Below are 16275 nucleotides of genomic sequence, written 5' to 3'. Positions count from 1 at the left end.
CCGATTATCAAGTTTCTGTGGTGATACCATGGCTGGTTCCAGCAGATTGAATTGGCCAAGTACCCCAGGTTCAGTGCGCATTGTCCCCTAATACGATAGTGGGTTATATTATCCTCAAACAGCTCCTTACTACCCATTTACTGTCGGTGGTCCATAGGGTGGTATAATCCACTCTTCCCTTTCCAGATTGTCTAGCTTCAGTGTCTTGGGTTGAGGCTGGCCTCCATCTAAGTTTTGACCTTAGTACACCCAGAAGCAAGCCTAATACCTGCTTAGATAGCTCCTTCCCATCTATTAATGTTGGTGGCCCATTGCTGCCTGTGCCTTCGAGGGATGCCAGGTGACATTGCTGGGTCATACCTTGCACTCCCTTCCAATTGTTAATACTGTAACAAGCTTAAGTCTTCATGTAACTGTTGCGCCCGGCTACCCATGGGTTTGGCGCGCATTAACAAATAAACAAATTGATCTGGAGTGTTCCTTGGTATGACTGGTGTGGTTTGTTTTTATTGAGAAGTGGATATGTTATAGATCTGCAGATCCTTATTTATAGGGGTTAATGATTTAGGAGTCATGGTAGGTTCTTAGTCTGCATCAGCTTTCTTTCTGGTTAAGGGGTGAAGAGCCATGATTTGAGGAGTTTCCTGAATTGTAGGTGATCTCTTGTGCTCTGCATGTTCTTTAGTACTTCGTTCAACGTTTTTGGGGCAAGATGAGAAAAAGGATCCTCAAAGTTCTCTTGTTGTAGGATTTGGGTTCAAAACTGATGTCGCTGCTGGATCTGTGTGACCTTGCAGTGTGATGTACATTTCGTTTTCTTCTGAGGAACTCTGGACCTTAGTCGTGGATTGCTCTGTGGGTTATGCACATTATTTGATCCGCTGTTTGATGGGTAGCCAGTGTAGCATTTTCAGTGCTGGTCTGATGTGTTCTCTTATAGGTAGTTTAAGGAGCAGTCTGGCTGCCGCATTTTGTATGCGTTGGCTTAAGAGTTCAGGCAATCCTAGATATAGGCTGTTGGTGTAGTGTAGTCTAGACATGATGTTGGCGATGATGGCAGTTTTGTTGGTGAATGAGAGGAATGTTAGGATCTTCACCAATCTTAGGAGAAAAAGATTTCTTAATTAGGGTGTTTAGTTGTGGCTCGAGTGAGTTTGTTGTCCATCAGGACTCGTAGGATTTTTTTTTTTTTTTACAGTCAATGATGGGGCTGGGGTTTCGCCAGGTTCGGTTGACCATGGGATGTAGAGCTCGTCTGTTATTTGTGATGATCATTATTTCTGTTTCACCGGGGTAGAGTTTAAGGTAATTTAAGTTCCTCCAGTTGTATATTTCATGAAGGCAGTTCTCTAGAGTTATGTTGTCTTCTTGCGAGTCTTCTATTTTGTAGATGTGTGTCGTCAGCATAATTATAACAAGTCAGGCAATGTCTCAATTATTTTAATTAGCTGTGACAGGTAGATGTTGAATAGTAGTGGCGAGAAGGATGATCCTTGTGGGACTCTGCATGATGATTCGCGTGGACTTGATTTGTAAAGTTTCATCCATATTTTTCTGGTCTGTTAGGAACGATCTAACCCAAAGTAAGGCGTGGTCAGTGATTCCGAATTCTTCCAGTCTCAGGAGGATGTCATGGTTAACTGTTGAATGCTGCAGAGGGGTTTAAAAGTATCTGAACGGTGCTGTTTGAGTCTGCATTAGCCTTTAGATCATCCAGAATAGGTAGTGTTTTTCTATGAAATCTTGGGTTGTTCTGTATGTGTGTTTCTAGGAGTTTGGCTGGGTGGGGGGGGGGGTGGATGTTGGAGATGGGTCTGTAGTTGGAGGTTCTCCAAGTTTCCTGTTGTATCCTTGAGGAGTGGTTTGATGCATGCTGATTTGAAAGCTTGAGGCACTCTTCCTGTTGGGATTGATTGGTTGAGGATGTTCCCCTAGTATTCCATTGGTGTTCTTTGTGCGAGGATTGATCTGTAAGTGTTAGGGGGGCAGGTATCCGCAGGAGAGCTAGATTTGTTGCTTTGATTTACGAGTTTGATTAAAGTCTCCACTGATACGTGCAGGAAGTTTCAGAGTTTGTTCTGGTGTTCCTTGCATCGGTCAGTGTATTCAGTGTAGTGGTTGCATGGTCTGTTTTGAATTGTCTGTTGGATGGTTGTGATTTTATTTTTGAAGTGGTCTGCGAGGTCACTGCATAATTTCTTCAATGGTACTGGAGTGTTAATTTCGTTTATGATTTTAAACATTTCTTTTTGGATGTTCGGTGCTTTGAGGATTTTGTGGTCGTATTTCCTTTTTGTATGAACGGCTATGTTGATGAAGTTTTAACTTCTTTCTGCAGTCTTATTGATCTTCCATTCTAATTCTAGTATGTTTTTCCTTTTCATGATGCCTAGTAGTGGAGTGAACCATTTTGCTGTTGCTCTTTTGTGGGATGATTGAACAGTTTTTCTTTTGCGATCTCGTCGATTGATGTGGTGATCCAGTTGTGAAGTATATCCATGTTAGTGGATATGTCAGCTTCACCCATGGTCGTCATTTGTAGTTTGGTGATCTCCAGTCGTTCCATTAAGTTGGAGTTTATGGTTCTCCAGTTTTTCATGATCGGTAGTTTCCTGGTTATTGGGGAGGGCCGTGTGATTACGAAGGGGGGATGATTGAAGTGGTCGCTTCAGAGGATCTGGATTGGTGGTGACGTGGTAATTAATTTTATGTTGGCGAAGATTATGTCTAGTGTATGTCCAGCTGTGTGGGAGTGGGAAGCTCTTTTGACCAGCTGATGTAGTTGCATTGTTAGTTGGCTGGTAAGATTTTTGTGAGGTTGTGTTTTCTTCATCAAACCAGATGTTCAAGTCTCCCAAGATAATCAGTTTGTTGCGCTCGATAGCTAGGTTAGTGATTGCTTCTATGAAGTGGTTTATGAAGGCTGCATCGTACGTTGGTGGTCTGCATCCCAGTATGAATTTCAGGTTTGTTATGGGATTTGTTGATAGACGCATGTTGAGGGATTCACATTTGTTGATGTTAGTGTGTCTTCCGCTTTAATTTCTAGGTGTTGCTTGTGGATGATTGCTAGTCCACCACCTCTTTGTTTTCCTGTTTACTTGAATGTATTGGGCAGGTAGTTAGAGGGTGGTCTTGTATTTGTCATCTAGCCAAGTTTGTTACGAAAAGGATGTTGATGCCTCAGTCACGCAAGTCATAGATTTCAGTGGCATGTTTGGACATTGATCTTGAGTTGATTGGTAATTGGGTCGCTGACTTCTATTGTTTCTTCATCTCTTGTCATTTGGTGTGGGTATCTATAGTGCCCATCTGTTCTTGTGATGTAGGGAGTAAAGGGGGTGGCATCATCCCATCTCTTCTCCCCTCTTGTTTCGTTTTTCTGTTTTTTTGTTGTTAATCCATCTGGAAAAGTTAGTGTTGTTGGAGTATCTAGGTTCTTTGGTTGGTGCGAGGTACGGTGTAAGGTACAAGATTTTTCTCTTGCAAGGTTTGTTCTGTCGATAGTATTGTTTTGCGGGGTGTGTTCTGTATTGGAGTCTTCTGCTGGGGCCAGTTGAGCTTGTGTATCTGTTTTATTTGTCCAGTGTACCTTTTCCCTTTGTCTGCTTCCAATTTTGTGTCGGGTCATTTTGGTTTTAGGTGGGCGGAGTATTATAGGGGCAGTTTCTTGTGTTAATTTTAATCTTTAATTGTTCCGTCTGCTAGTTTCCGAGGGTGTGTCTTTGTTCAGTCAGTAGGGTCTAGGGTCAATGGGACTGTTCTGTCACTTGTTTCCAATCCTCTTAAGTTTGTCTGTCTGGGGGTTTGTCTTTATTCAGTCAGCTGGGTATGGTGTTCCTCTTACAACTGGAGGGCTGTCCTGGGGGTATTGCACACAACAGATGGGCGTATGGATTGGGCTAAGGGTGCCAGACTTACATCCATCCTTCTCCCATCTGCTGGGTAATGAACCTGGAGCTGGGGACCTGGAAGGGCCACACCACTGGGGTGGATTGCATCTTTGGCCACACCTGTGCGGTAGCTATGGTGCTTACCTTAACACCTTTAGATAACAAGTAATACGAGATTTCATTGGCGTTTTAATGGGTGTTGAAACCCATTAAAGACGTGTAAAGAAGGTAAATCCTCATTATGTAGTGTGCAACTTGCAAAATGTTTGCTCGTAAATGCAAGAGGGTAAACTTATTGGCAATTGTATGCATGCTTAAGATTGGTAAAGGTGGCTATTCGCTCGCAGAAGTGTTTTTTTATGCAAGGATGAGATTTCTGTATAATGTCAGTGGAATTTTAGTTCTGCACATTTGTATGCTCCGCGACGTAGACATCACATGAACCAACCAGATAAAGCAGTTTATTTGTATGTGAGCTTGTGTGTTGGATGAATAAGTTGTACGTGTATGTGCAAGTCCATTGTTGATCAGAAAGCATCAAAATTATTGGAATTTATAAAGCACTTTGGGGAAAGTGCTGTTCCTGTATCACAAACGGGCACATAATGCAAAACTGATGAAGCTTGGCAACTACCCAATTTCCCTTTTTTGAAAAGGTGGAGTGATAGCGGTTTTTAGCAAAGTTCAGAAAATCGAAGAGAATATGGGGTGGAAGAGAATTTCAAAATTTTGAGGCAGGAAGGAAACAGGAATGAAACTGGAATGAGCGCTTGCATGGAGGTTTAGGGACTGAAAGTAGGTGAAGGTTCTGAGCGGAGGTGTCGCGTAAGGGGAGACAAGAGCAGAGGTAGGAAAAGGCCATGCCATGGTAACATTTAAAGATGATGCAAAGGACATTAAATATGAACCGAGTCAAAAAGAGAGGAGTGAACTAGAGAGAAGGGATAGAGATCAAGGAACAGGAGGCATAGGGAAAAGAGGCTGGACAGCAGCGTTTAAGACTGAAGGAGGCAGAAAGACATGGAGAGCTGAACAGTAGTCAAGAAGATGGAAGTGATGAGACGTTTAGTATCCTGGAATGAAAGAAATGGGCATGTCTGGGAGCATGGAGATGATACAACGAACAGAAGAGCAAGATTTGGACGTTAACTGAGGGGGAATGGGGTTGGTACGGGAGGAGATGATCAATGAGCTGTATAGATTGTCAAGAAAGAATATGTTGTAATCTACTTTTCTCTGGTGTGTCGATCAAAAATAAACATGTTTAAAAAAAGAAATGGGCATGTGACGAATATTATAAAAGGTGGTGACATGTACAGGCGATCGAAGAGCTATTGAAAGAAGAGAAGATTAACAAAGCAGTGCACGTGCTGGAGAGAAAGGAAGGAGAAAGAGTACTGAGGAGGTGGAGGAGGTTAATAGTAGGATGGGGTGGTGGGGAGAAAAATTAGGTTTTTAGAAGGGCTTAGATGTAGAAAGTGACAAGCCATCCAATATTGAACAGCAGCAATACCGGCAGAAAAAGAAAATGATTTGGGATTGTCGGCGCAGAAGTGCCAGGAAAGGTTAAAGGATTCAACAAGGGAGGTCAAAGGAATGGTATAGATCAAGGCAGGTAAAGGGCCAAGAACCTAGCTTTGTGGGATGCTGTAATAAGTGAACGAGGAAGAGGTGTACCAGTCCAGGACATCGAGTAAGTTTGCTTGAAAAGTTAGGATTGAAACCATTCAGACTGGAACGGAGAAGCCAAGAGAGGAGAGAGCCGAAAGGAGCCTACGGTGATAACAGTATTGCATGCTGCCGAAAGAGGACTTCTGCTGAGAGAGATACAGGGAGCAGAGCAGTTCAGCAGAATGCAAAGCGCAAATTCAGGATTGAACCACTAAGAGCAAACTTGAGAGTAGACAATCCAACTGTTCGCGTGTAGACGTACAGACTTGAGATTAGTGCGCAGCGGCTGCATAGACATGCAGTGTTACTTAGCGCGACAGTGATCTTTGAAGTGACTTACAAGCAACTTGAGGCTCATCAGCGGCAGTGTGATGCAGAGGTGTCTGACTGGGCATTGTGGAAGCAGTTTTGCAAAACCGGTAATAGGCATTTTAGGCAATGCTAGCACAGTGTGGTGTATTTTTCTGCAGCAAATCATTTTGCATGTGGTTGCGCAGATCCCTTGGAAAGAGGGGAGGAGAAAATAAGGGCTAAGAAACTTGTTGTCATGAGGAGGTATTTTGGGCAGGAACTGGGTGGTAATGGCCAGAGGTATTAGCATAGCCATGGGCAGACAATGGGTCGGCAAATAACCAAACACCTACAAGCTTTGCATCCCCCTCCGGCTATGCTATTTCTCCCCATACGTACTCCAATGTAATAGTCTCATAGGAGGCACTAAATTACTGACGTGCCAGAACAGCGCTGCAGCGTTCCTGGGCAGCCATTTCAAGATGTTGTGGTTTGCTTTCTGTTATATGTATTACTTTTACATTCCTTGTAGCTCCTATTAGGGTGTCTAGGCAGGCAAGCTTCCCGTCGATTCAAATGTTCTTGTAAGGAATCTTGGAACTCGCGCTCCTTACCCTTAAAAGTGTTTATATGTTTTACTTGCATTTAGTTTAATGGTTAGTCCGGACGTTGGTCCTGCTGTGTGACTAGCATTGAAACCCTTTGCAAGTTTTCATCCTCTCTCAATGAGAGGGGCGAGTGAAAGGTTAAGTGGTCAGCGATCTCAGATCTACAGCTCCTTATGTTCAGCCTCTGTCCAAGCCTGCCTGGTTACACAGAACTAGGTCAGTTGCACCCTACCAAGCTTAGTTATTCATACCCATTCCTTCACATTTAGCAGGTGGTCCTAGTAACACGGAAGAAATGAAACTGAAAAATATACCCCCATACCCCAGGGGCAGTCAACAACAAATCGCACCAGAGGTGCTAAGTATCCTCCGGGGGCACCCTCGACTAGCGCGAGGGTTATGGGCCAAGGAATTCACTTCCTTTAACTGTAGCCCGATATTTCTGCCCTTTTTAAATGAGCTTACTGATATAGGATATGAACCTAAGTTTACGACAGCAGGAACAAACTAGATTCTATGCATGCTTGCAGAGGCCAAAGCAAACCATGTGGATACACAGCAAGAACCCTACACACCCACCTGTATCCCAAATGAGGTCCGATGCAGCATAAGGAAGTGATATTTCATTCTTCGGATGTAGAATGAAAGCTGGTTCTTTGGTTTTTCTAGCATACACACTTTCAGCTCTGATGACGACCATGTTACATGGAGGAGAAACACGGTTTCTATATAGCGCGTTATACGCGATTCTAAACGTTTTAATAACAGTGGTTAGAAGTACTCAATATATCAACTTCGGAAGGATGAAGGGCTGAATCGGCCCGAGCTGGGATTCCAAACTTTTTTTTGTGTTCTTTGCATTTTCTTCTCTACCCGTGAAATGAAGAGCACATGAATGCTTGCATCTACCAATGCGCATGACAAATCAACCTCAATGTATAGCAAAACAAGTATGCTTCACCTATTCATAAAGATGTAGTAGTCAGTCATCCCCACGTGGGTTGAAGCTGTGCAATGGTATGCGGGTTATGGACAGATCACACCAACAGTTACTAAACCCAATGACCTACCTATGCAGCTATGGATCCCACGACAGTGAAACTTCAAAAGAATGCAGTGTGGATTCCGGTTATGTTGCCAAGTAGACTGCTGACATTTGATACTTTATCATAAAGACCTTTATTGAAAGGTACAGTTGCATACATAAGACGACCCCCAGCAGGAGCCTTACAACCGTCCTCCTTCAGTCAACCTTCTCATCTCCCTCAGCACCCTAGAACTCTCACCATGCAATACAGTTCTACTGTAACTACGCGTGACAGAAGGCGATATGATGCATATACTAAACACTTTCAAGGCTGACAGGCATGACATAAATATCAAGCGCAGGCTGTAAGTGTGTAATGTAATGATGAATGCCTATCCTAACACCGCCTCTCCTAAAACATGAACAGGTAACTGCCCAATAGATTGAAACTCGTAAAGAAACATACAGATAAACATGCAACCAAAATTAACTTGATCAGAAATAAATACAATTGGCTGTGAGACGCTGTGAGAGATTGATGAGCGGCAGGTGAAAACCTTCACCTCATCCCGTGATCCTCCTCTCACCTCGGTTGACTGAAAAGAGACACCCTTTCCTTATTCCAAATACCTCCTCCCTTGACGAATACCGACGAACCCAAATCTTTCATGACTTGTTTGGGTTCAGAAAACAAAGAAGCTCCCTTGCAAACTTTGGTGGGAAACTTGACTTTAATCCAGTCACCCTCTTCAATTTTGAGTTCCCTACAACAATTTTTCTGATCATACCTCTCCTTGGATTTAACCCCAGAATCAAGAATCTTCCTTTTCACACTCTCTAGATCCACACCAACCATTTTGGATTTACCCACCCACCCTGGACACGTGTATTTGGCTTCCTTCCTCTCAACATCTCAAATGGACTCACACCTACGACACTGGGGAGTTAACCTTTACTGGAAAGTTTGTTCCATTACCGTCCTTACCCAATCCCCTCCAGTAGCTACCGCAATTCTGATAGCTTCCATTAGATTCCTGTTAAACCGTTCTACACACCCATTACTCTGGGGATGATATAAGAATGTATTCACTTGTTCTATTCCATGTCTATCCAAAAGTTCTCTGAATTCTCTAGAAACAAGTTGAGATCCATTGTCGGAAAAGCACTTCCTTGGAAACCCTTCTCTCCAGAACAGCTGTTCCATAACTTTCATTATGCTACTGCTGGAAATGTCCTTAAGTACACAAACCGCTGGCCATTTCGACAAATCCATAACCACCAACAGGTAGCTATTGTCATGATCTCTGCTTCCAAAAGGTCAGGGTTTTCCCAACTCCCTTGGAAGCAGATCCATAACCCAGGTTCCGAGTGCCAACCAGTCCCAATTGGGACCTTTTGGACCCAGTCCTGGCGCCAGTGGCACCAGGCTCATAAATATGCCCAGTCCCAGCGCTGGAAGCGCCGGGCTCATAATGCTTGGGTGGACTTACCTTCAGCAGACCATGCTGCTTACTTGCCTGCCAGTTGAGCCTCTGATCCTCTTCTGTTTGGAACTACTTTTCCTGTTGGGTGGGGCTGGAGCCACTCCCTAGATTCAGAACACTGGAACTCTTCTGGAAGGCAGGAACTCTTTTCTTACCAGGAACTCTTTTCTTACTTAGGCGTGGCTGTGGAAGGAGACACCTAAGCACTACAGGAGGCTATTTAAACCACACCCGGTGGATGAATCTTGCTTTGCGTTATTCTGCAACCTCTGCAGCAGAACACTCATCGTGTCTTCTGCATCCCGTCCTGGGCCTAAGGAAAAAGGCTTACCATCCTGAATCCAGTCTTCAGCAACACCTATAAAGACAAGAAAGAACAGGTTAGCATTCCGGCATCTGAAAGGCAAAGGCTTACCATCCTGAATCCAGTCTTCAGCAACACCTATAATGACAAGAAAGAACAGGTTAGCATTCCGGCATCTGAAAGGCAAAGGCTTACCTACTCTTCGCACGCTCCGGAGGTCTTCGGCGCTGCATCCCGCATCTGAAAGACAAAACAAGGTGCGTTTAAAGACATTGGGGAACTTTAATACTCACGTGCCATTACTCCTTTCCACATCTAATCCAGTGGGTATTCCGGCACCCTGCAGCCGCTCCGAACTCGTACCTGCAAAATAAAAAGACAGTTAGAGCGCATAGTGAAGCAGGCAACAAGCGCTTACTTACGTGCTTCCAGGCGCTTCTATTCATCACACGGGCTCCATCTTCAACTCACTTCAGCCCGTCATCCGCCATCGCCGGAACCCTGCAAAACAAGAGACATCATTACTAAAGACTTTAAAGACATTTGAATGACTCGAAACTTACCGTTCGTGCAGTAAACGACGGACAGCAGTCCTCTGAAGTCAAGAGGCCTGCGCTACCTATCCAGTGAAGAAACTGGTTACAGCACCCTGCCCCGAGGCAGATGGAGAGCTCGGCATTCACTTACCTAAGGTGAGAGCGTTAACCTTTGGGGGTCTACAGGAGAGGAGAAGAGGAAAGAGATAGGGACACCCCAATAACCCCAGTTCATTAACCCCATATTTTCTATCTGCAGACATCTTACTCTACACGTCAGGCATACAGTGCACAGAGGTCCAGCCCAAAGAGCCAACCGGGTGCTACACATCACCTTTGAAGATACGGTAGTCGCCCAGTCAAGACCGGCGCCTCTGCGAGAATCAGGTGAGCGTTACAGCTATCCCTTCCACCACCAATGTTAAATGGACCTAGGAGGTCCAATGCAATATTTTGGTACCGCACCCCTCTTCAGACGAATCATATGAACAAACCCTTTCAAACACCCCAATTTTCCAGATGAATTTGCATGCACCTCTGTAGCATTTCCACCCATCACAGACAGTACCTGCTCAGGAGGACTTGGCTCAAGCCTTATTTTCAATTCGGCCTGATCACTCTATGATAGCAATTCCCCCCCCTTTATTGGTAACATACAATCCCTGTGGACTTTCTATCCTTAAATTGTAATTCAGCATCAAAGCATCCTATAATGTCTATGGGCACATCACCGTATGTATTTGCTCTGACAGTGTTCTCCCACAAAGTACAACAATTGAACTTTCCACACCTGCACACTTATTAATGTGTAATCGGCTCCACTATCCATAAGCATACATATGGGTACTCCTTAAATTACAACAACAGCATAAGGCTTCTGCTTCTTCACCCTGCCATCAATAGCATTCACTGTAAACACAACCCCTCTACCATCCTCACAGTAGGATTCATCTTCATAGCTCACACTCATTTCATGCACTTGGTTTGACCCAGAATTGAAGTTTCTACAACACCGGGCAATGTGCCCTCTTACACCACACTCATTACATATAATATGTATAGCAAAACATTCCTTATCAGGCGCTATGTGCGATAAACTTCCACATCTAAAACACCTCCTCCCTGGAAAACCCTTTGGAGTCCCAGAATCCTTAACCGTCTTAAAGGAATTGTATTTTCGCTGTGTTGCAACTAATCAACGATCCATGACCTTTCGGAGATAAGCCTGCTGTTCCAAGTTACCAAAATTGGACAATGAGGTTTATAATTAGCGTGTTATTCCAATATGTTCGGATTCCTTCTGGTGCATTAGAGATGTGGGGCTGGTTTAGAAAAAAATATTTATCCCTGGACCACTGGTACTGGTTAGTTGATCCGTCAAAGTTATACTGTTTTTTTCTTGATCGTTATCTAGAGTACTGTATTGTATTGTATTGTTGCTTTGTGGTACGCATTGTTGCTTTACTATCGTGTGCCTTTTTGGTCTGCTAGTTCTTGAAATTTCAAGTTCTCATAGGAGGGGTAACGGCACCCTAGTGGTGTTGGAAATAAAAATGAAGCTCAAGCCCATGCCATCTCCTGTATGCAAGCAATTCTCAAATCTAGAAGATAGCAATTCCCACTCCTTGTATCCAGAGTGCTCCCTATGAAGGTTCTTACCCGGGTAAGCCAAAGCCAATTTAGTTTATTGAAAAACAGAGCTGAAAAGCATTGGAAGGCTATAAAATAGCCAATCATCCAAATGTGACTACATATGTATTCCTTTATTTAATTTATTTGTAAGGAGCTGAAGCCGCAGGAATCAGGGCGCCGGTACATGAACACAGACGAAAGAAAGACAGGACGGCAAGAGGATTCATCACAGTAGCTTAGTTGAACAGAACAGTCTTCAATTTCCCACAGAACATATTGAATTCCTTCAAAAGTCTGAGATCTAAGTGAAGTGCATTTTTTGCAGCCACAACGGGGAAAGATCTAACTAACCTGGAACATCAATGAATGTGAAAAGACTGCTATTTGCGGGTCAAGCTTGGATCTGGAATGTGTAGTACACAATAGCAGCAGCTCGGTAATATTCCTGTTGGAACATCCAGTTAGTGTTCATCCAGGCTTCTATGCAACTGTAGATGCCCTGAAGTAGGGCTGCATCGTGATGCAAGTCTCCTGAGAGTTCAGTCTCCTGCAAGTTCAACCACCAACTGGGTGTGTTAGGGAGAATTCTCATAAATGTGCTAATTCACCTTAGAGACGCCTTAGAGACGCCCCAACAACTTTCCTGGATTTTGAGGACTTGATTTTTTTTTACCTGGAAAAAGGGAGCCTTCCTCCCCTCCCCCTCCCCCTCCCACTCTCATATTTTGATGAGAGTTTTTCACTGGTGTTCTTTGATTATGAAGATTCAGCTTAACTCCATAGGCATCATCTTTGCATGTGTGTTACACAGCACCCTCAGTGCAATGGCACAGGGATGTCTTAGACTTCTCAAAGTTTTAAAATATTGCAGATAGACTATCCAAAAAGTCACTTGTTACTGATGAATATCGATTGGGCAATAGAGGAAAAAAAGGCAAGTGCAACAGTACAAATACGATGTATACCACGGATTGGGGTTGGGTAAAGGTAGAAGACCTTCGCCATTTTGACTAGTCTAACAAATGGTACTCTGACATGAGTGCCAACGGGAGAGGCCACGAATGGTGCTGCTAGGTGTGCTCATTGATTCCTCATGCGTCAGGAACACCTAAGGTTTTAGCGCCCCAATAGTAGAAGCCCAATGTCTCCTTCATCTTCCACTATGTAGAATCAGGAGCACCTTCCAGGAACACAGTAAAGCTGCCTCCAGATGAGACGATATGCAAGAAGAAACCAGAAGGTGCAACATGCTTTAAGGAGCCGTTTCTCGCCATAAAAAGGAACAATGTTTGCAGAAAACAAATGGCAAGATGCAAACGTCATGTGCAAGGCTGAAGCATTGCGTGGCTTATGGGATGAAAGACTGAAATGGATGGATGACACATGTCCAGACATGGACTCCACACATGACAAAGCAGCCATAGGACACTGCACTTGAAAAGCTGGTAGAGATCCACCTCGCAGAAAAACTTGAATTGTGCTTCCATGGGGAAGAAGAGTACCCATGGGCTCAAACGCCCACTGCAACATAACCCTCGTCATTCCTGACATGCGAAAAGTAACTGCTGCCCTGATGAACCATTACTAGTGCGTGGCAAACAGGCATACTGGCACCTCCCGTAATCATGGAGGGGTTACTGTGCTCTGGCAATGCCGCAATCTGCACTGCTGGTGATACCGGAGAAGCATATCCTCGGGGAAGGAGTGCCCAACAGACAGCAACCAGCACCCCAACCAGCAAATGAAGAATCCCAACACCACCCCCCCCCCCCTCCCATCTACTACATACTATCAGAAGACAAGCTACAGGATCATGTGTCATGCAAAAAGAGCATCCAACTACCTCTCCAAGGACTCTTCCAACCTTATGGTACAGAACCCTGATGAATACAAAGTATTCAGCTCTGCAGACACATTTTTTGCATCACTGATTCCTAGCATCCAAGCACGAGCCAACATCGAATGGATGAAAATCGTCTGCTGGGAGCCAATTCAACTGGCAAAGGACACTGAGGAAGGGTTCGTCATCAAAGTAGAACTTGGAGCACAGACTAATGACAATGCAAAATACGTACATGCCTGACCTTTTCGAAGGCAGTGTTGACCAAAAAAAAAAATTGGGAGTGCATGTTGCACATTTGTTCCCTCTTCAGATGCTGATAACGGGACACTTACGTAATAGCAGTACACAATCTTGGAGCAAGAATGAGGAAGACAAGCCAAGTGACTGGTTCAGCAGGGCGTTCGACTGGGTAACATCATGGTTTGGGACTGCAATGAAACTACTGGTTCCCCATCGTCTTCCTTCTACTGATCTGTGTGCCAGTTAGGCGTTTGATGCTGTGCAAAAGAGATTCCTAGTAGTGTGATGATGGTGACTATTGGTAACAAAAGTAGTAATGGCACATGCCTCATGATACTAGGGAAGCCCAAGTACAAACTGGTGAGAATGATGGGCCCAAATACCACATGATGGCAGTATATAATACCCATTCTGATCTTGGTGCATTAAGCTTTGAAAAATCCCCAGAAACCAATATTTCGGTCTTCCCCATTAATGAGATTAGCCCATAAGTAGGTACATACCCATGACAATGTCCTATTGATTGGGATTGCAGCTTTTCAAAGATCTACCTTTCTCCACCAGTATGGAGTCTTCTAGCTAACACTTCAATGACAGTTTTGTTAATATGTTCCGCCAAAACTGGTCGTTATGGAGACTGCTAGACACGTAGTTGTAGTCAACAAGCAATTTGTGCAAAAAAAAATAAAATACTGAACGCTACCTACAAAAAAACCACTACCTACAAATGTTTTATTTCGACAGCTAGCTTTGCTACAGGGTTACTATTTTATACAACTATTAAAACATGATTTTAGTAAAAGGAACAGAAGTAAATGCCTCACTCTTCCTCTGAACCAATGAAATATGCATCAGTACAAAACTATGCATTTTTCAAGAACGGTGACCCAGGTACTAGCCACAAAGATATATTTCATAGAGTTATTTCGGAGAGTGACATGTTACACACATGGAGCAGCGGATACCCTACACTGCCTCTGGCATGAAGCAAGCACGTAAGTACACACGTATGCGCAGCACCATCTCTTATGCCAGTGTTCAAATCGCCCTACAGGAGTACACACAGCTATTTCACATAGGTTTTGCTTAATGCAGCGTGGAACGTAAGCAGCACAGGGTGCAGTTTGGAAAATGTAGGATGGGACATTAGGAGGTGGTGAGTGTTTCCATGCACAATAGTTTTGGCTCGGCCCTTGAGACACGAGGGGAAGGCACGTAGGGGGACAGAGTGAACCTTTCATACGGGATGGGGTGGCAGGAGGGGGAAGAGTTCAAAATGGTAAGGGCTAAGGGAGTGGGTACGGATCAGGGAGGCACCAAGGAGGAGACCCCATTTAAAAATAAATTTAAAAAAACGAACATGTGGCTTTAAATGTGTGCCTGACAGTAACATCACCTAGAGCAAAATAGTAAACTCCAGTAGGATTCAAACCCTCCTCCTGGGGCTGCACCACTAGAACAATTAGAAGCGTAATCATACACAATGGCAGATAGGGGATTTTTAAAGCTCAGTAGAAATGATTAGCGCAAGTGAGCAACACAAGTGAGGAAGCTTGAAAACGCTGGAGGCGTGTTCAGGTGGGATTTCCCGCTAAAAAAAAAGAAAATATTGGGTGAAATGGTGCATGCAGCTGCAAATATGTTAACAGACATTTGATAGGATTATACTCAATTTCTGTAGATGATTACATGAAATATTGCAACACTGAATGGCAGATAAATCATAGATAGTCCCATCAGAAAATGATGCTCGTCCCCCCCCCCCCCAACAGACTCTACATGCGTGCCCTCCACATCACTGAAGCACGTCCTGACCACACTGAGGAAAACGTCAATAGAAAGAAAAAAAAAAAAAAAACATCTTCGATTTTTTTCAAGCAAGGAATACTTGTTAAGCACTTTATTTTAGTAAGGATGAGACGGCAATCGCGCTGTACTACAAATACACTACACTCCCAGAGGAACAGCAGCGGGTAGTATAACAAAGTTCCAATGTGGAATCAACGCCGATGTTTTATAGGGTTATAAACGGCATTTTTGCGCATCGTCTTGATCACAGAATTGCCCCCCCCCCCCCCCCTCCTCTTTATGAAAGTGCCATAGTCTTACTGAGTGGCTGCACACAAAGATATATAGTCTAAACGTAAACCGGATGCCAAAAGGGAAAGGAGACCATTGCCCTGTGTGCATTTGGTTTAGAAACTGAGGGCACTGTGACAGAGCAGTGTTCTCTGCTCTACCATAGGAGAGCACATTGCTATAAAATGTGCACCGTTCACATGGAGGGCCTGGCCTGGTGAAGGAGCAGGGGCCTGATCCGGCTGGTGGGGACACCCCTGATCCATAGGAAAATGTAGATGTCGAGCAGTTCTATTTTTTATTGTTTTGCCGCGCGTCGACCATTAAATCACGGAAAGCTCTTTTTTGGTGGCAACAAGGACTGGGGATTAATATTTCGGGTGATAAGACCGACATCCCCGTTTCCAAAAGAGTACGTTCTGCTTTGCCTTCACTGGTGTGCCCTTCCTACTGAATATCTTCAGATTTCCATTGGGAGCTCATTTGTGTCTGCGTTACACCATCCGCATGCGTTGTAGAATTTACCCATGTTGACAAATCCTGAAATGACGATGTAAAAATCTACGAATAAGGGTGGGTGTACATTTGGTTAAAAAAAAAAACGAGAAAAAAAAGTAACCCAACCAACGATCCCAGAAAAGAAGGGTATGTTCCAAATAAGTAGAAA

General features: G+C 44.0%; 1 protein-coding gene across 5 annotated transcripts in view; it reads right to left on the bottom strand.

Moving 5' to 3' along the window:
* The window catches only part of ZNRF2 (zinc and ring finger 2), a 167138-nt gene that overhangs the window by 117940 nt on the left and 32923 nt on the right, over positions 1–16275 (bottom strand). The gene's annotated exons all lie outside the window — the stretch shown is intronic.

This window comes from Ambystoma mexicanum, chromosome 2q (assembly GCF_040938575.1).
Source record: "Ambystoma mexicanum isolate Mex_15411 chromosome 2q, UKY_AmexF1_1, whole genome shotgun sequence".
NCBI classification, from domain to species: Eukaryota; Metazoa; Chordata; class Amphibia; order Caudata; family Ambystomatidae; genus Ambystoma; species Ambystoma mexicanum.
Note: the sequence above shows the minus strand (reverse complement) of the source record. Positions and strands in the feature narration are given on the sequence as shown.